A 19,462-nucleotide genomic window follows, 5' to 3' on the forward strand; every position below is an offset into this window, starting at 1 on the left:
TGAACACATTTGTACAGCTTCTCATTTGAACCTGACTGGGGAAGTAGTTATGGATCTCTGAATTTCTATCCCGTTGTCTGTTGGAGCCCAGAGACTTGCTTGTGGGTGCTGGATTTGGGGTTCAGATCTCTGACTCTGAGCTCAGGGCCTTTCCACCTGAACTGCCTTATGACACACACTAGAAACAGGTCTGGGAAGGGAAGTAGGCTGCATGGGGGCAGGAGGTGGTGTTCTTTTCTGCAGAAAAAGAGCCTCAGGATTTGAGGAAAACATGGGGCCACTGAGTATGTGAGGCTCACCTAAGGCTGGACCCACAGGCTCTTACCCAAGGTAGGAGCCCCTTCCAGAAGGTCCTGCAGAAGTTACAGATCATGAGATCAGGCTTTAGCGCTTGAGCTGGATGGAAAGGCAGTGCTTTACCTGCAAGGCCAGACCTGGGGTGAATGAGCAAATGCAGGAGGTTGGCTCCTCTGGAGGTTGATGAACCACAGCTTGTCCTACTCCTGTGTCACCTGGATCTCACCTGGCCCTGGCCTGGGATTTGGTCCTGGATAATTTTGTCTCTGGATCATGGATGAAGCCAATATGAGAACTGAACAGAGTGGGACCCTTTACGGAGAAGGATTTCAGAGGCACCAGGACTTCCCCTCCCACTTGCCCCTTCTATGGAAGCTACTGGAGGGTGTGCTCCAGCAAAATGATGGCATAAACCAAATTAGACAAAAATGTAGGATCTAAGTAACAGGAGCTCCAACCACAGGAAAATAGTGAGAAGAAGCCCTAGAATGATGGAGAAGGGGAGGATGATGGAAAGGATGGCCCCAGATCAGAGCAAAAAAAGAGGTCTCCAAGGAAAGAATTTAAAAAAATAATAATGACGGTCTCTTTTAAGAAATGTACAAGGAGGGGGCAAGACTTTGAGGGATCAGAGGGCCTAGGGGAAGGACTTTGGGATGTGAAAGGGCAGAAAAGTCTTAGAGAGGGGCAGTGAAGGGTGTGTTTATGGGGCCGGAGAGCAGAATCTGAGGGGACAGTGGAGGCAGCCAGGTTGGGAAGTGCTTCAGCCAAAGCTGGAGGCTGTTCTCCAAAACCCACCAGCCAAGAAGCTGGGGAGTGCAGCAGCTTCCCCGGGTAGTGGTGATGGTGGTGTTAGTGGCCCCACAGTACCCAGGGGGGAAACGGAACACTCCCAGCTTTGTTTTCAAGGGCAAAAGGTCATGAAGCAGAGCCAGGCAGAGGTCACAGCTCTGCTGGCCAGTAGGAGGGTAATGTCACCTCCCTGGGTGGTGGCCTGCATTTCACCCAGCTGTGCCAGAATCTCTAGGACATTGAGCCTGGCCAAGCCCAGGTTCCCCCTTTCCTTCCAGAGACCACCCCCCTTTCCACCTTGGCTCAGTTACCAGAAAAGCACAGCCAGCCCCATTTAGGAGCAATTGACATCAGAGGCACTTCCGCAGAATGTCAGCAGGCAAATCACCAGGTTTCTGCTGCAGTCACGACTCGGTGGAGCTGATTACAGGTAACCAGGAGCCTGGAGGTTTGGCTGTGGCAGCCTCTACATATTTTTGTTAATCCTGGAGTTTTTTGTCACATTATCTCCAACTGGTGTGTGTGTGTGTGTGTGTGTGTGTGTGTGTTCACAAGTTATGGGCTGCAGGCCCGGGTGTCTGATAGCAGGGATGAGCTCAAGTTTCACCTCAGAAAGTCCAGGGCAGAAACATTCCACTCTGGCTACTGGCCAGGCATTCGGTGGATAGTTGGCACTTACACCACACACAAATAGCGACACACACACACACACACACGTATTCAGCCGCTCACTGTGAGCAAGTGGCTATTGCGAGTCCCAGCAGACAGGCCTCAACTCTGAGCAGACATTTGGCCCCAAACCTGCCTGTTAGCCCCCAGAAGCTGCTGCCCTCGGGGAGACCCCAGGCGGCTGCGAGGCCGGTAGGGCTCAGCTCTGAACCTCCGGGTTCACTGGGATCCGTTTGGCTATTGGAAGGCCCTGCCTCCCAGCCTCTCACACCTTGCGCTGCCTGCAGAGCCCTCCGCACAAAGCCAGGCCTACAACCTCAAGCCCCGCCCGGAGGCCAGGCAGAGAAATGATTTCAAACCTGCTCGTCAGCCCTGTTTGCACCACTCCAGTTAGGAATGATCTGCTGTGACTAAAACATCACCCCTCGCCATTGGAAGAAAACGATTTTCCTTCTTTTACAGGCGGCAGGCACATCGAAGCTCCGAGCGGTGTCCAGAGCGCCCCCTTGTGGCAAAGCCTCGTAGGCACAGCGTCTGCACACCTAGGTTCCAGGTGCCTTCCTGACACCTGCTAGGGGAGGAGGCAGGGGATACAAGCACCAACTCCATCCCCACCTGTCCCCTGCTGGCCCCCCTCTTCCCCCAAGAGTCCTGGGTGTTGGGGAAGAAACTTGTATGTGGGTGCTTTTCACCGGTCAGAGCCCCTTGGGTGCCTGGAAACAATACCTCCCTTGGGATTAAAGCCATCCTCAGGTGTCACCGTGGACTCCAGCCAGAGGCTATTTTATAGCAGCAATCTGCTGAGAGCACTTTGAAGCTCTCTTTGCAGAGTTTCTAGAGTAGATGGGGATCTCAGTAATGGGGCTGGGGAATTCTCACCCTCTCCTGGGACAATCGCCCAGGACAGGAAGTGCTGCCTTTCTCACTGCATCATTCCTGCACTGGGGGGACAGCCGCTGTCCTCTCAGGCTCTGCCGGACAACCCCCTCCCCACCCCACCCTAGCCCGTTCACAGGCACCTGCTTCAATCCTGAGGAAGAGCGGAAAGAAGTATTTTGTTCTTTAAAATGCACCTGACCCACCTTTCTGAGATCACCCTATGCCATGAAGAATGATGAGGACGACGAAGTTAGTGGTGCTGCTGATGGCGTGTGGGCCGGGCTGGGCTGGGCGCCAGACGCCATGCACCCTTTCCTCGCACTGTCGCATAACCCTACCAGGTAGGTACTGTCCTTGTCAATGATTCAAAGGTGAGGAGAGGTTAGTACAGGTTTGGAGTCACCAGCTTGTGTGTCGTGGCACCAGGCGTCTCCCCCAGGCCCATGTGCTTCGCCCCGTGCTGTGCACCCCACCCCCCACCTATCTCCCTGAGTCCCCTGGCTTTACATGCAGGTGGGTACCATCTGGCCCAGCAGCCTCTGACCCTGTAATGCCCATGAGGACCACCTGGGCGCTGGAAAGCCACCTACTTCAAAATGGAGGGCTCAGGCCAACTCCCCAAGGGACCTTCTTCCAAGAGGCCCCTATGCATGAAACCATCGGCCTCCCAGTCCATCCCCACCGCCTGTTGGCTCTTTGGTCCTCCTTCCCAGGCTCCTCGTGAACACACGTGCCCTCCCACCTCCCGCCACGGGTCTTCTGGGTCTCCCCCAGCTCCCCTGTCCATCCCCTGGCGGTGAGACTTGATCCAGGCTCGGTCTTTACTGCCATCTAGTGGCTCCCTGACTCACCACAGAGACCTTAAGGATTCTACCCACCTGACTAGAGTTTAGGGTGGTCGGGCCTCAGAATGTCCAATGGGCAAACCCAGGGGCCAGCAACAGGCTTGGCGTGACCCTGAGGTGACCCGTACGAGGAGCTAGTGGCTCTGACTGGACCTCCTGCTGAGGACCTGGACTCGTGGGCACTGGCTGTCCTGTCTATGGAAGAAGGTTTGCCAACCTCGGGTGGTGGGCTCCGCCGTCCCCGTGGCATCCAGCTGCACCCCTCTGCCCACTAGCGTATGGCCCAAAGAGAGAGGGATGTGGAAGGGAGAGGGTGAGCCTGACGGGGACGAGAGAGGTGTTACGGAGGAGGGGACGTTTGAGTGGGTTTGCGTTCTGGCGGGAACGGTGGGGCACGGAGGTGTCTGTGCCGTGAGCTGGCTGTCTGAGGAGTCAGGTGGCAGGGCAGGCAGGCGGGCGGTCACGGCCAGCGTGTTTTGGGGTCGGCACAAATGAGCTCTGGCCCCTTAGCTGAGCGGAAGGTCCTCCTGGTCAGAGGTTGGCTCAGAAGATGCTGTCACTGCCTGATGGGTCCAGGCAGGCGTCTGAGGGACAAGTGTCCAGACAGTTGTTCTGAGTGTCACGGAGTATTTTGGAAAGCCAGCCTTTCCGGGTTCGAGCAGTCAGCCTCTCAGTATGTTAAAGAAGTGTTTTATCCGAGCAGTGGAGAAGATGGCAGCCTGGTCGTCGGGAATGTGCTGACCAGCAGAAGATGTTTGAGATGTCCAGTCCCGCAAGGATGGTCAGACCAGGGCCCAGCGGTCCGGAGGACAGGCTGGTACACAGCGAGCAGGACGAACAGCAGACTGCTCTCACCCCTACCTGCTGTCTTGATGGGTGGCCCCGGTGTGAGTCGGGTGGGTGAGGGCGAGTGAGGAGAGGCCTGAGAAGAAGGGCCCCGTAAAGCTAGCCCTGGCTCTTTAACCCAGTCTGTGCCCAAACGCTGGGAAAACTGAGGCAGCCTCCTGCACTCTCTTAGACCACACAAGGGCTGTTTCAACAGCAACGTATGAGTTTTCTGTGGCTGCTGTAACAAAGTCCCGCCAACTGGGTGACTTAAACAATGGAAATTGATTCTCTCCCCGTTTTGGAGGTTAGCGGTGTGAAATCAAGGTGTTGGCAGGGTCGGTTCCCCCTGGGGCCTCTCCCCTGAATACAGGAGATTTCCAGAACAACTGGATGGACAGCGGAGGGAGGTTGTTCTGAGGCAGTCAGCCTCAGGGGTGTGCCCTGAGAGCTCAGAGAGCACCCCAGCTGTTGGGCAGATGAAGAAAAGGGGCCCCAGTGGGGCCACGGTCTGTGGAGAACTCAAACTCTGGCATCTGGGTGGTAACATGGAGTAAACGTGAGGGCATAACAAGGTCTTCTTAGCATCACTGCCATCCTTACGCAGTCCTTTCTTCATTCAGAAAACTATCTTTGGTACCACTCTGTGCCAGACGCTGCTCTAACTACTGAGGATAGAATGATGCTTTTTTAAAAAAAAGCCTTCCCTACCTCATGGAACCCAAACACTTCGGGGGTGAACAGGCAGTAGCCAAAAACATTTATACTGATTACACATGACCCATCAGCAGGATGTGGCCAACGGACTGGAAGTGGGTCCTGCCCGCCACTGCCGAGCCAAGGAAACACGGGGGCTCATGGCACTCCACGTTCCTCCCCTTCCCTCAAAGTCTGGTAGGTTGGACCTCACTCCACCCAGTGTCACATGGTCATCCTGCCTCGTTACTCTAGGAACCCTCGGTTAGAGCCAGAATGTCAGTATGACAGCGGTTGACGTGTGACGGTCTCCAGGAGGGCTCAGAGAGCACTAATCAACTCCTTGATGCAGAGGGAGCTCGTGTAGGGAGGGACAAGACCTGTCTGGGTTCACTGGTTCCCATCTCCCCAGTCCCGCTGCCCTCAGCAGGTAGGAGAGAGATGGCAGGTAATGTACGGGAGTGTGGGGGTTCAACATTCTGCTCCTTCCAACCGTGACTGATGGATGAGGTGTGGCAGGAGCCTGGTCAGAGGAGCAAATGGGTGATGTGTCACCACACTCAGCTGCCCTGGGCACAGCGCGGCAGGATTATGCAGCCCTGGCCCGGCACGTGAGCGCTGGCACCTTCGAAACTGAGACCCTCAGAGAGACCAAAATTGGACTTCAAATTATTTTATTTTATTATTTTGAGAGTCCTTCCTCAGTGCGCACACTTTCTCTCTTTCCCCCTCTCTCACTCTGCCCCCATCTGCCAGTCTCTCTCTTTTTCTGGCCCTCTCTGTCTCTACATTAATGTCGTGATAACATGGACTTGTCGGGCACCAGGGTGATTTCAAGACCCGCCTTGGACACCTATGGGTCACTAACGTCTGTAGTGGAGCTTCAGGTTGGCATTTACTACGAAGGGACAGTCCTCCGCTGAGGACGCGCCCGCAAACCTGGCTCGTTCACAGCCCTTCACAAATTGGCTTTGCTCGCCTGTTTCTAGTTTACAGTCGGGGGATGCGTCCACGTGGCAATTATTTTGCTACAAGCAGCTGGTGCCAAGTCAGTTCCCAGAGTCCCCACGGTCTTGCAGGAAGGGTTTCAGACCCCCTCATTCTTTTGTCCGGTCACAGGCCATCTGGATGCTGGCTGACAAGTGCATACCAGCTAAGACGCATGGCACCTGGGAAAGGAGATGCAGCTGGACCGTTGGGCTCCGTTCCCCTCCGGCGTGGGCGTTACAGAGGATTCCGGCTCCATAGGCCAAAGCAACACACTCACCCATCACACCATGCTATCTCCAACCCCAAAAGCAACCCACCCACAATGCCTTTAACCTTTCGAGAGCTGTGTGCCCTTGGGTCCTCAGCCATGGCTTCCCTCTTGTGGAGTCAAAAGGAGAAGAAGAGGAAGAAAAATTAACTGACATATTAGCTGCTCCCAGGCACTGGGCATGGTGCTGGGAGCTTCCTGAATGTTCCACCTCATCCTCAGAACACCCCCAGGAGACAGGAATAGTTTCTCGTTTAGAAAGGAGGAAATGCAGGCTTTGAGGAGGGACATTACTCAACTAGGCAGGACCCAGGCAGGACCGCAAAGCTCACTCCCTTGCTTCTCACCAAACACTGGGGAGAACCTGGTACAGCAGAGGCAATTCCAGCTGGCGGGCTGTCCTGCGTGGTATTTGGCCAGAATGTCCACTACACCACTCTTCTAATTCTTCTCTTAGCTCTGCACCCACCCTGTGATCTTGAGGGCTCTCTTCCCTGTTTCCCAGCTTAACACCTGCTCTTCCTGCAGCTTCCTTGGAAAATGCTGCCCCTCCCCCCTGCGCCATTGTCGCCCTGAAGACCAACCTCCCTCTGGTCTGTGTTCCGAGCTGTCTCCTGGGTCTCCAGCCCTCCACAGGCTGGCATGGGCATATCACCATGTGAACGTGCGGTCGCCTGCGAAATGGGGCCAGGGGGAAGCTGACAACTGCTGTAGGATGTGATTCAGAGAAATCAGGTTTGTTTCAAAACCATGCCTCCCACCTCCCTCCTTACACCAAAATTAATCTGAGCTGGATCATAGAGATGCGAAAATGGTAACATGGGTAGATACTTTTAGGTTCTTTAAGTTGAGAAAGCTTTCTAAGTGTGGTGGGTAGAAATCCAAGTCAACAAATGCAGGAATGGAAGACTGTATTTTTTAACTTCATGTGCAGGCTGATGGGGCCTCCACTCCATTAGTTGGGGGGGCGCCTCATTAAACGGTGCTGGAGGAGAAGGTGAAGTTCAAACACGGCCTCAAATGATACCTGGGGATTTTTAAGGTGAAAATCAGGGAAAGGACTCAGAAAGGAAGCAAACATTTGGTTCATTTGAGCTCAACAGTGTAAACTCTCATTTTAGCTGTGTTTCCATGGTTTTATAACCACGTGGAGGAAAATCACCTTATTCGCAGGAAGGTTACGCGATTGTCCTAACTCAGGGGAGTTTCAGGAGTAAATGGTGCCAACTCACTTGCCTAAGTGTGTCCTTGCAAATGGCCATTCCTGTGCTTTTCTTTCTTTCTCTCTCTCCCTTCTTTCCTTTTCCTTCAGCAAAAAGGTGCAACCAGATTGTAACATTTCCCCACTGGCAGGGGAGCTAAGCAGATGGCGAGGGGGGAACACATGAGGATTGCAACTAAACGTTTAACAGGTTTATTGAGCAGTCTCAGACTCGGGGGCACAGACATAAAATGGTTTTACATTTTCTCTAACTGATGCCTTCAGCTGCACTCTGTCAAATTCCGCTTTCCATCACCTACTGACATCTCACTGTGTTCTGATCACTTTCAGTTATTAGAAATCCTTTTCATTTTAAACGATTGCCTCATGTCCGGTTCAAAGCTCTCTGGTCCCAGTCTCCCAAACCAGCCCAGCTGCTGCTCTGAGATAGGGGGAAGGGCTCACTGCCATCTCTCTCTGATTTGGTCTGGTTCCGTCCACCCTGGGTAGCTCCTGCTCTCCAGGTGGTTTCCATGGAGATAGCGTGCCCACCACTTCCCTCCCCAAGTTTCCTACGCTGGTGTTCAGACTCACGTTGGACACCTGTACTGCTGCGCACCCCCTCTGAAAGGTATGCCCTGTCTCCCATCAGGTCCTGCCAGTGGTCCAAGCCCTTAACACTCTGTGGAGGGTCCCGTCACTTGAGGGCAGCCTACATGGTCCATGACTCCTGCCTCTCTTCGATGTCGTGGCCATTACCATGGAACTGCAGGAATCAATGAGGACCTCTGCAATGGCTTCTAAGTGCTGTGAAGGTATGAGTTGGGGGCCCCCCTATTCTTGCTTCCTGGGCAATGGCACTAATCTCTATTTGCTCAGCCATCACAGCTGCTCCGGCCACATTCCTGCCCTCAGAATGCTCCAGGTGGGCAGCAAACATCAGTTTCTATGTTGCATACATACCATACTACAGACGAAAGGGTTGAGCTCTCCTGGGTCCCCCTTCTCCATGCCCCAGTCTGTCCTGACAGCGGGGAAAAAAGAAGACCACAGACTGCAACTGGGCAAGGACCCAGCTGGGAGCGAGCTGCCTGCGACCTCCCCTTGCAGGCACCCCGGTCTCTGAGAGTTCTCCTCTTGGAGCCCCACTTGTTTGATTTTCTTGGGAGGGAAACACCCCCTCACTTGGCTGGGGTCGGTGGGAAGAGCACCTCCTCCCTCCGTCTACCAGAATGATGCTACTGTAGAATAAAATCATAATAGATGAAAACACATATACTTGAAGCAATTCCTATACACCATTTCACCTACCCTGAGAGAAATATTCTATTGTTACCTCCATCCTGCAATGCCAAAATTGAGATTTAGGGGCAATCAAATGACGGCTAACAGGCCAAATCTAACCCACCACGTGTTTATCTATGGCCCACAACTAAGAATGTTTTCACATTTTTAAATGGTCAAAAACAAATCATTCAAAAGGTGATGATTTTGCGACATGAGCGAATTATGTGCAATTCAAATTTCAGTGTCCATAAATGAAGTTTTATTGGCACAGCCAAGCTCATTTGGCGATGGATTGTCTGTGGCTGCTTTTGTAGTACAGAGGCAGAGGTGACGAGTCTCAACAGAGCCTGCAAAGCCCAAACTATTTACTATCTGGTCCTTTAAAGAAAAGATTTGCCAAATGCTGACAACATTTCTTTTTCTCCCTCACAGGTCTCTGGCCTGCAGAGCTCATCTCCAGGCTGCAGGCTGGGGCTGGTGGCCTCCACCTGCTTCGCTCAGGGACCACAAGTCACCGGGGACATGTTCTTCTTACGGGAGATGGAGGAAGAGCAGGCAGAAACAGATGACACTTCTGAAAGCCTGGTCACTTCCTCCCACTTCCCATATTCCTGCCCATTCTCGTGGGAGGGCCTGCAGAGTCACACGCCAAAGGCCACCAATTTCTAATTCTGATACAGGGAGTGAGTAAAGAATTGCAAGCAGAGGTCTCCTTGACCACAGTCAGGAGTCCAGGATTTAAAGTCAGGGCTGTCTGTGTGCTTGGTCGTCGGCTGCACTGACCTGTCCTGGGCAAACGGTCATAGGCGCAATAAAGAGAAAAGAAGGGGGACATGCAGACAGATTTTTCCATCCTTCTCTCCTCACGAGGGCTATTACTGAGCACCATTCAGTACATTACCATCTCTAGTAACCAAAAGCACCAGCGAACTGCAAACAATATCAAAATGGCTCCTGAAGACCCTGCAAAGCTTCAGCCAGCGCGTCTGAGAGCAGCATTCTTCAGGAATGCCATTGTCCGTAATGAATGCACGCTGACTGGATGCTGAAAAATTCCAAAGACCGTCATTTCAATTACCCAGCAGGCATTCTTGCAGCCAGCTTTTTTCAGAGTCAGAATATAAATAAGTCACGTGCGTCTGGAAACCCTTACAAAGAAGAAGAAGGAGATGGGAGAAGAAAACTTCACGATTACCTCTCTGCCGGTTTTGCATGAGCGCAGGAAGGCGCAGACCCAGTGCAGAGCCTGCCAGTTGTGAAATGTGCGGCCACTGGCTGTTTGCTGCGCCAGGAGCCGCGTGGGAGAGGATGGTGAATACACGCTCAGGCATCACAGTGGCTCAGTGAGCCTCCCGTGGCCCCAGGTTGATTCTCTGTCATAATGGAATCGGATACTTGCCAAGAAATCCATGGGGGGAGAAAGAATTCATAAAACATGTACACGCTACTCATTCTGTAACTTCTGTTTTGAAAGGAAGACGCGAGAAGAACAGAAATGTAGCAAATAATATAGTGACACTGATATGTTGTAGAACATACTGAGATTTTCCTTTCAAGGTAACTGACAATCAGAGAATCTACAAAACAGTGGACACGGAGTCTTTGAATAGCACATGCCAGAAGTACTGTTTTTGATGAGGCGTCTTCTGGATTCAACTCCCTACGGTTCTTGGCCTTTTGAATAGGTGTTCCAGATAAAAATCAAAGCTTCTGGGCAAGTGTATTTTACTTACATAGGTAGAGGAATAAAAACTACCATTTTACTGAGAACTCATCTGTACCAGGCACAGAATGTTTTATGGACAGGATTCCATGCAGTCCTGCCTATGAGATGAGCACAACTGCCCACACCACACGTGAGGAAACTGAGACTGAAACAGAAAGGTTCCGTGACGTGCCTTAAGGAGCCCAGCTCCTACGTCACAGAGCTGAGGCTGAAAAGGGGATTTGTCTGAGGCCAGACCAGTGTTCACTCATTACACAGCCTCCCCAAAAGAGTGGGTTACCTCCAAGTGGACATAATGTAGGCAATTTATGTGGCTGCAAATGTTTTTTGCAAGATTGAAATGTCCTCCCAGTTACGAGTCCCCTGCTGCCCAGACACATCTACATATCAAACCCTTGAGGAGATCAGAACCAGCCCAAATCAGCTCCCTTTGTCCTGCTTCCTTTATTACTGTGATGAGGCTTACTGGATGAGACTGGGCCCTCAGGCCTCACACCCATTGGTCCCCTCCCCCCCAGCTATTTCCCACTCTTCGCTGGCCCCCAACGTTTTGTTATGAACGTTCTCAAATATACAGCAAAGTCGAGAAAAATGTACACTGAACACATCTCTCTACCACGTGGATTCTACCATCAGCATTTACTCTGTTTTCCTCTGTCCACGTATGCATCCCTCCATCCGTCTATCCATGCTTCTTATTTTGGATGCATTTCAGAGTAAATTGCTGTCATCGGTACACTTCACCTAAATAATCCAGCATGTCTGTCATTGGTTATAGCTCTATTTATTCACCTTTTTTCTTTTGAGGTTATACACAGTGGAATTCCCAGGTCTTAAGTGTACATTTGCTGGGTTTCAACAAAATCATACATGCTGTATCCCAGACCTCTGTTGCTATATAGAGGATTACTGTCACCCCAGAAAGCACCCTCCTGTCCCAATCAATCCCAACTCCCAGAGGCAAATGAGATAATACGCACAGGACCTTGAGATCCATTGGTCTTACCATGTAGTCCGTCATCTGGAGACATCTAGACTAAGGGGACAGTAGAATGGCTCATTAAAGGCTCATCGAACGTACCTGATGAGGGGTGACATCCTGTAGTTTAGGTGTGCTATCCTCTAGGATGGCTGACACGTGGTGCGATGTCCACAAGGGCTAGAGTACACTGGGACACTACACAGGGCTGTGAGCACCAGGTGCAAGAATCACCTGGGCCACCTTGGAGCTGGCCATCGCACCTGCCAACAGCCCACTAGTACCAGAGAGCTAATGTAATGCCTCAGAAGTCAACTTAGACCAGGCTCGCTCTTTACTGCCATCTCTCTGCTACCTCTGGACAGAAGAAACCCACAGCTAGAGACCAGCAAATGAGAAGAAATCTATTATCCTCAGGAAATCGGCTCCAGGCCATCCCCCTGAGTGACAGTAATCACAGAGGCCCTTCAAGTGGCGGCTGAATGAATACTAATGCACCAGCTGCCGCTGGGATGCTTGTAACAAAGAGGTAGGTGGTCTGTGGGGTTGCTGTATCCTCCTGCAAAGGCACATTGGGGCGGGGCGGGGACCAACTCTTATGTGGCTGCTTTCAAAGGAAGCCAAATGGAGCGGGTCTGCTTTCAGCCTCCAGGCAGTTTTCAGCCTGGGGAGAGCCGAAGCCACCCAGTCCCCTCAGCCCCACGGCCACGTCCCACCTTGGGGAGCAGGCTGAGGAGATGGCCTGGGAGGACAGGGCTGGCCATAACGGGAAGTGGCCAGCTTTCTTGGCAGCCAAAACCCTGAGCAAGCTGACCAGAAGGCTGAGGGGTTGCAATGGCCAGTTTGGATGACGTCGAGGACATCACTGATTCCCTAAGACCATGGGGGCAGTCTGGGTGTTAGGGCAGATGACCAGGGTTGTTGAGTGACCTTAGGCAAGTCTGAGCCCCTAAAAAATAAGCACAATGATACCTCATTCCTGAGGGTGCTTTGAAGGTTAAATGACACATGTACAGGAAAACAAGCAGCCCAGAGCCAGGCACCTGGCCAGCCAGGCGGCACTGTTCATCTCCCCATTTCCACCCTCCCCCAGAATCAGGGCATTGGGCGTGGCTAGCCTCCGGGTCCCAGACTGCACTTTCCACGGTGGCAGCCACAAGCCCCGTGTGACCACTGAGCACTTGAATAGGGCTGTTCTTTAAATGTGAAATACACACTGGATTTCAAAGATGCATTAAAAAAAATAAATCTCCCATTTATAATTTGTATGTGATTATACATTGAAATGATAACGTTTTTGATATATTGAATTAAGTAAAATATACTATTAAAATTCATGTCACCTGCCGCTTTTTACATTTTTTAAACGTGGCTACTAGGACACCTGAATTTACATAGGCAGCTTGCATTATATCCCTATGAGACACGGCTGTTCTAGATCATGTATGTCTCCTGGACAGGGTTTCTGTCCAGAAGCCATAGGCGAGCTCCTGCAGGGTGAAGGGAGGGCTGAGCCCATGGGGTCCCATGAGCCCATGGTGCTGAGAACTGTTCTCAGCTGTGAAAAGCAGTGACTAGCTTACCAAGTCACCTCCCTGTGAGCTGGCACTTCCCGCTAGATGCTTTACACAGTAATCCTCACTTAATTCTCAGCAGAGAGAATGTAAACAGAAGCTGAGGCCGGTTGAGCAATTGCACACCCGAGTATATCCTGAGATGTGCGTCCATGGGAGGGAGGCGGATTCAGCCCCCAGGCCGGAACATTTTCTGTGGGGCAGATGAACGTGCCAAGTGCTCTATACGCACTCTTATTCCATCCCTACCATAATCGTATGAAGCAGGGATGGTTATTGTCATTTCCATTTTTGCAGGTGAGATAACTGAGACCCAGAAGTTAGGGATACAGAGCTGGCAGGTGGCAGAGCCAGAATCAAAACCCGGAACGGATGTGCTCAACGCCACATGACACCAGCCGAGCCCCTCTCCAGAGTATTCCAAGCAAGGCTACTGGATTTAATAAAACAAAACGAAACAAAACAGGTTGCCCAATTTAGTTTGAATTTCAGATCCACAACGAATAATTTTTTTTCAGTATGTCTCATCAACATCTCGCGGGCTGCGGCCCCTTTAAAACGGCCTTGGAGGACCAAGTTGCAAAGCCGAGGGCGACTCTCTAGCTAGCATCTCTATGGGAAGCCGTCACTTCCGGGCGGAAGTGCGTATGCTCTTCGGTTTCGGCCTGGGGGTGAGAGGTGGGGGTGAGAGGTGCGTGGAGATGCGACCTCTCTCGTGTCCGACAGTGGGTGCCCCCTCGGCTCTGGCTGGTCGCCGGACCCCGGCCCGGAGGGTGGGTGACGCGAGCCCTTTGCTGCCACCAGCTTGCGGCTTCGGTCCCCGCCCCGGGATGGTAACAAAGCTCCGCCAGGGGAGGGAGGCCCCTCCTTGGGGCCTGGGACTTCAGGAACCGCTCCCCGCCTAGCAGCTGGGGCTTGGAGGACCGAGGAGGCCCAGGGGACGTGGGCCGACGCGGGCACCAAGTTGAGGTGAGCGGTTGTAGGAGGCGCTGCAGCCAGCAGAAAAGCCTGGGGTCCCCGGCTGGGAGCCAGCGCGGGTTTCTGGGAGTCTGGAAATACGGACGGAGACTTGCCTTCCTAGAGCGCGTTGTATGACTCTTTCTCCCCCAGGGTATTCTCAGAAAACGAGAACTCTCCAGCCGCCGGCGATTGAGGGAAGGCACGCGACGATTATTTCCTCCTGCTCCTCGCGGATGAGAACTGTGTGAGTGACCTCAGTTAGGCGGATCCAGGTATGTCCAGATCTCCCAGCATGGAGATTAAGTGTCCTGAGGCCGACGGTCTGGGGAAAGGCTCCTGTGTTGTTGAACCTGCCCAGTTGTGGGTGCAGCCTCGTACCAGACAGCCCTACCCTGACCTACAGTAAATTCCCAGGAGAAGTTTCTCCTGGGTTTTGAATTTGCAGTAACAGGTGTGAGCATTCTAGCAGTAGTTTGATGATCATGTATGATACTGCAAACAAGACCTAGCGCTGAAAGACGAAAACCACTGAGCAAGTAGTTTTCAAAAATCTGTAAAGAGTGTTCATTTAATAAGTATTTCTTGTTGTTTTGACCCCAAGCACCATACTAAGTGTTAGGGATACAGAGATGAACCAGACAGCCGTGGCCCTTGTTCTCAGGGCGCTACAGCCCAATTGGGGAGACAGATTAAATGATCACAATACAGAGGGTGAGTGAGGTCAGTGCCCTGGGGAAGCACAGTTCTATAAGAACGTGTCACATGGAGCCTGGGGGAGCCCGGAAGGCATTTCGGCAGATGGGAGCCTTGAGCTGGACTCTGCAGGATGAATAGGAGTTTGATGGGCCGCACATGCAAAGGCACAGTGGCCTAGTAAGTGTGGCTAGTGGAGGAACTGAAAGAAGGCCACCGTGGCCCAGGACGCAAGGTGGAGAGCAGTGCGGAACGAAGCAGACGAGGTGGTGAAGGGCCAGATCACACAGGGCCTGTGGCTCATGGGAGCATTTGGTGTTTTCTAAGCATATGGGAGGTCAGTATGGGTCTTCCACAAGAGGATGACCTGCTAACATTTGTAATTTTAAAAGAACATTAAGTCCAGACCAGTGCTGTCCAGTAGAACCCTTTGCAGGGATGGAAATGGTCTCTACCAGCACTGTCCAGTAGAGCAGCCACAAGCCACAGGTGGCTGTTGAGCACCTGCAGTGTGGCTGATGTGACTGAGGAACTGGCTTTTTGAATTAAATTTAAATGTAGTGGCCGCGTGTTGGCCAGCGCAGGCCTAGAATATATGGAGGGAGTGGTGATACCTTTCCTGGCATCGTGCCACACAGGTGCCTTCTTACAGCTCGTGTCCCTCCCTTTCCCAGGAAAACCCGGGGTGGACTTCACTCTCGGGAGAACCCTGTGCTGATGTCTCCTGAGGAGCTTCCACCCAGACAGGGGCTGCTTGTGGAACCTGGCATTTGTATTTTCGTGGCTGCTCCTCGCGAAGCAGCATTCTTTCTTCTGCCTTTGCCTGTTTTGTTGTCAGCACGTAGACTGAGGAGTGATGTCTTGGGCACGTTTAAGTGCCTATGGTGGTCAAAGCATGACACCTGCGCTCTGGAGGGAGGCGAAGAAGAGTGGCCCCTGGTGTTACGGGGCGTAGAACCGAGAGAGGTAGACTGGCAGGGAGTGCCGTGGAGCAACAGGAAGGAGCATTTTCAGTGGGACCCATCAGGATGTGACCCCGTAAAGGCTGTTTCCAGCTGATGACACGTGACAAAAGGCAGGAAGCATGAAAGTGCTTGAGAGGATGTGGGGACCTCAAGCGTTGGGGATCAACTGGGGAAAACACATAGCTAGAGGAAGGCAAGAACAGTGCAGGGATAAATAGGTGGGTGTTGGGTCATCGGGCTTTTTGTCAGTTCAGGTTGATTGTGGCTTGTTCCGGGCTGGTTTCTGAGGAAGGCACCAGTGGTGATGGGCAGATGGCGGGCAGACGACGGGCTTACGGCCTGGACAGAGATGGGTTAGGAAACCAGCGATGGCCTTGAAGTAGGAGGGGCCTGCCCCATAGACTTGGAAGAGGGAGGGGCTCACAGAAGTAGGGGCACACCGCATTCTGGGTGGAAGGTAGACTTGAGATTTTGGAGGCTACTTCACGGCACTAGCAGTTTTCCATTCTCTAGATGTTCTGATTTGGCAGAAGTAGAATGAAAACTGACAAGGTGTGCTTTCTTTGCAGGTGAGCTTACTGGGACGTGTGTGGCTGGATGAACATCTCATTTCATTTCTGCCTGATTTTCTGTGCCTGAAATATAATTGTTTTGTTTTCGGACCTTCCAGGTTTGTTTGGTTTAATCCTTAACCACGTGATTTTTGAATGAGGACCCGCGTAAGACCCTGTTTGGAACGGGGGTCAATAAAAGGAGTCAGACCCTGAGGAGACTTCTCGTGCACTTTGTGGTTTCTGTGCCCAGTGATGGTGTGTCTGAACGTGTCGCCTCTGCTGCCGTGCTGTGGGAACGGGGGACGGTCTGCCAGAGCCACTCGCCCTTCTCTTAGGAAGTGTGAGCGCCTGGGGCACGCCTCAGCCTGAACTGTCAAGGAAGGGGGACACGTGGAGGGAGGTGGTCGTTGTCGATAATCCAGCCGGAAGGGGGGTGGCCACCGTGTTGAGAAGGAGCACTTCACTTTGGGTGGAGTTTGCCAGACCCGACTGCTGACCTCAGGCATGGTCACCGGGAGCTGCCAGCCCTGCCCATCTCCGCCCATCTCTGCTTCCTCGCCTGCATTGCTCATCCCATCCGGCCTCTTGGTTCAGCCTGAAACCAGGTCCACACTTCACCAAGGGCACTGCCAGCCTTCTGCAGGGGTGAGCCGCTCCGTGCCTCGGGGTCTCAGCACGGGGCTGCCTGGCACTCACATACCCTTTGTGCCACCTGTACCCATATCTTAGTCCCCAGGGTGCTGTTGGCAACACCCTGGGCCTGCGAAACAGCCTCGGAGCCTCAGTGGGGTTTGCTGTCGGCTCTTGTGTTTTGACCCTTGTAGTTTTCACATTTGGGCCACTCCCGGATCCCAGAGCATGCAGCTCAGTACAGGTGGCGTCATGTTCTTCCGCATGCTTGTCTTTAGAGGGAGAAGGTGTAATAATCACCTAGGTTAACGTGAAGATGTGACGTATCCTGCAGGAAACAGTATATATTGGTATTTCTGGAATAAATTTGGATGCCCTGTTGCTGCCTCTTTCTCCTGTGGTGTTTTTCTCGAGTGCAGATGTTCACTTCCCACTGGCTCCGGGCAGGGCCTTGTCTGTCTGTCCGTCCTTGGTGTCGGTCTGGTCGAGCAGCTGTGGGGCCCCGTGCCTGCAGACTTGGTGGGGGAGTCAGGTCAGCCTTCGGTTTGGTAGGTTAATCAGAAGCGTTACATTCCAGGCTCTTCAGCAGTTATTACTGTGTTTCCCCGAATATCAGACTGGGTCTTATATTAATTTTTGCTCCGAAAGACACATTAGGGCTTATGTTCAGGGGATGTCATCCTGAAAAATCATGCTAGGGCTTATTTTCTGGTGAGGTCTTATTTTCGGGGAAACACTACTGTAGTGTGGAAAATGACCGCGTGGGCGTGTGTCATACAGAGCTATTTCTCCCAGGAAGTGCCTTCCTCTGCTTTCCCATTTGCTCTGACATCGACCAGGGAGGGTGCCTGAGTGTCTCCAGTGGGTGGTTTGGGACTTTTTCAGGCAGAAGAGCCTGCGAGGAACAGGGAAGTGAGGATGAGAAGAGCCAGTATCCTAAGGCAGTGTGACGTGGGCTGAGAACCGGAGCCTTCCTGGGGAACCCTCCACCCCCAGGCTGCCTGCTTGTCTTTTCACTCCTGGCCTGGTCCCATCTGCTGAAATGCTGCCCTGCTGTGGGTTCTTAACGTCCAGCCGCCTCCCCTTTTTTCCGTGACCATACCCCAAGACAGCAGTCTTCGCTGATTCTCCTGCATGTTACTGCAGTGTGTCAGGCGGCTTCCTGAGTGATGGGGGAGAAGCCTAAAAGCCTTGGGAGGAGACGAAGTGTGGCTCCTGGAATGTTCCTCAGCTGTATCCTGCCCTGTCATTCAGTTCCCCCTCCTTCGTGGAATCGCCCCAGCTGGCCCAGGTGTGGCGATGGCGTACTAGTTTTCCCCAAAGACCCTAGATTTAAAATAGGCTGCGGTGTATCATTTATGACTTTTGTTCCTCTGGATCGTGTAAGAGGGTTGAGGCAGACAGGAGTCCAGTTTTTGAAAGAGGTGCTACTTTCAGTGTAAATGTGGATAATGAAACGTGTGGTCTCTAAGAAGTAATTTTTCAATGTTAAAAATTGCAATGGGACAGGAAAGGCCTGTAGCAGAAAACTGAAAAGTTGAACTAAAGGATAGTCAGAGCAAGTCAAGATTTTTAACTTCTCTTTTTGTCCACTAGAGGATGCAATTTTACACCAGACTGTTCTCTTTTGTAACTTGGTACAAAGATTTTTATTTTTTGGATTTTTTAAAAAAAATAATTTCGCCAAGGCCTTATTTCACTAGACTGTTATGCAGTAGGTTAATCCACAGGCTTGGGTCCTTAGGAACCGGCCAGGGTGCCCCAGTTGCATACAGTTCCTGGGAAGTGTTTGTTATGTCAGGGGCCGCTGAACCATGTGCGGTCACAGGACATGGCCGGGCACGCGGCTCTTGGGGACAGGAGCACGTTCTAAAGCAGCTTTCCGTCCACATTCACTCCCGGTGACAGCAGGCGGTTTTCCTCAGTGCAAAAGGGTTTCTTCGGTCAGGGATCCAGTGTAACACGTACCAGTGTTTGTAGCCGGACAGTGTGTCCAGGCTGAGAGGCCAGAACTGCTCATACTAGAAACTGAAAGGTACCTGTCAAGACCAAACCAAGCTTGTGCAAAGCCAGTGTGGTCTAGATTGCTGATTGTTGTCCAATAGAAAAGTGCTGTTGACTTGGAAAAAGAGTTACAACTCTGGAAGTGTAATTTTAGTAGAGTACTAAATGTTCTCTGGTTTATGAACCTGGTGGACAGCTTTCCCATGGATTAAACAGATGTTGAATGGAGCGCTCACTGCTGCCCCAACGGGCTTCCGTTCCAGTGCAGGGGAGACCGGAAAGAGATCAGAGCAGTGGGATAGCATGGCAAGTGCTCTGGGAAACGGGCTAGCTGGGAGAGGAGGGTGGAGCTTGCAATTTTAGATAAGGTCGTCAGGAAAGGCCCCAAATCCTAAGGTAAGGGAGTTAATCACTTGACAGCCCGGAATGGCATCCAAGGCCAAGGGAACAGCCATTGCCAAGGCAGCCAGTCCAGCCAGTACGATGGGGCATGAACAAGGGGATTTATGAGGAGGGTTGGAGGGGACTGGGGACCAGGTCGCACATGGCCTTGCAGGAAAGTTTGACTTTTATAGCGAGAAGTGTCAGTAGCTCACATTTTCTTCTCTTTTAGGGATCATTTTTTCTC

The 19,462-nt window shown here is 52.2% G+C and overlaps 1 long non-coding RNA gene and 1 other non-coding gene across 3 annotated transcripts; both read left to right on the forward strand.

Annotated features, from left to right (window-relative positions):
- Positions 1 to 13,714: 13,714 nt before the first annotated feature.
- LOC117014069 (uncharacterized) lies at positions 13,715 to 17,437 on the forward strand. 2 transcript variants are annotated; one of them, XR_004421410.1, is made up of 3 exons: positions 13,715 to 13,997; positions 14,139 to 14,260; positions 16,216 to 17,437. It is a non-coding gene; the product is annotated as an uncharacterized LOC117014069 (long non-coding RNA). The 2 variants fall into 2 exon arrangements; XR_004421411.1 differs by having other exon boundaries at positions 13,728 to 13,997; positions 16,317 to 17,437.
- On the forward strand, positions 14,306 to 14,492 carry LOC117014126 (small Cajal body-specific RNA 16). Its single transcript, XR_004421431.1, has one exon. It is a non-coding gene; the product is annotated as a small Cajal body-specific RNA 16 (non-coding RNA).
- Positions 17,438 to 19,462: the final 2,025 nt, after the last annotated feature.

Source organism: Rhinolophus ferrumequinum, chromosome 21 (genome assembly GCF_004115265.2).
Source record: "Rhinolophus ferrumequinum isolate MPI-CBG mRhiFer1 chromosome 21, mRhiFer1_v1.p, whole genome shotgun sequence".
NCBI lineage: Eukaryota > Metazoa > Chordata > Mammalia > Chiroptera > Rhinolophidae > Rhinolophus > Rhinolophus ferrumequinum.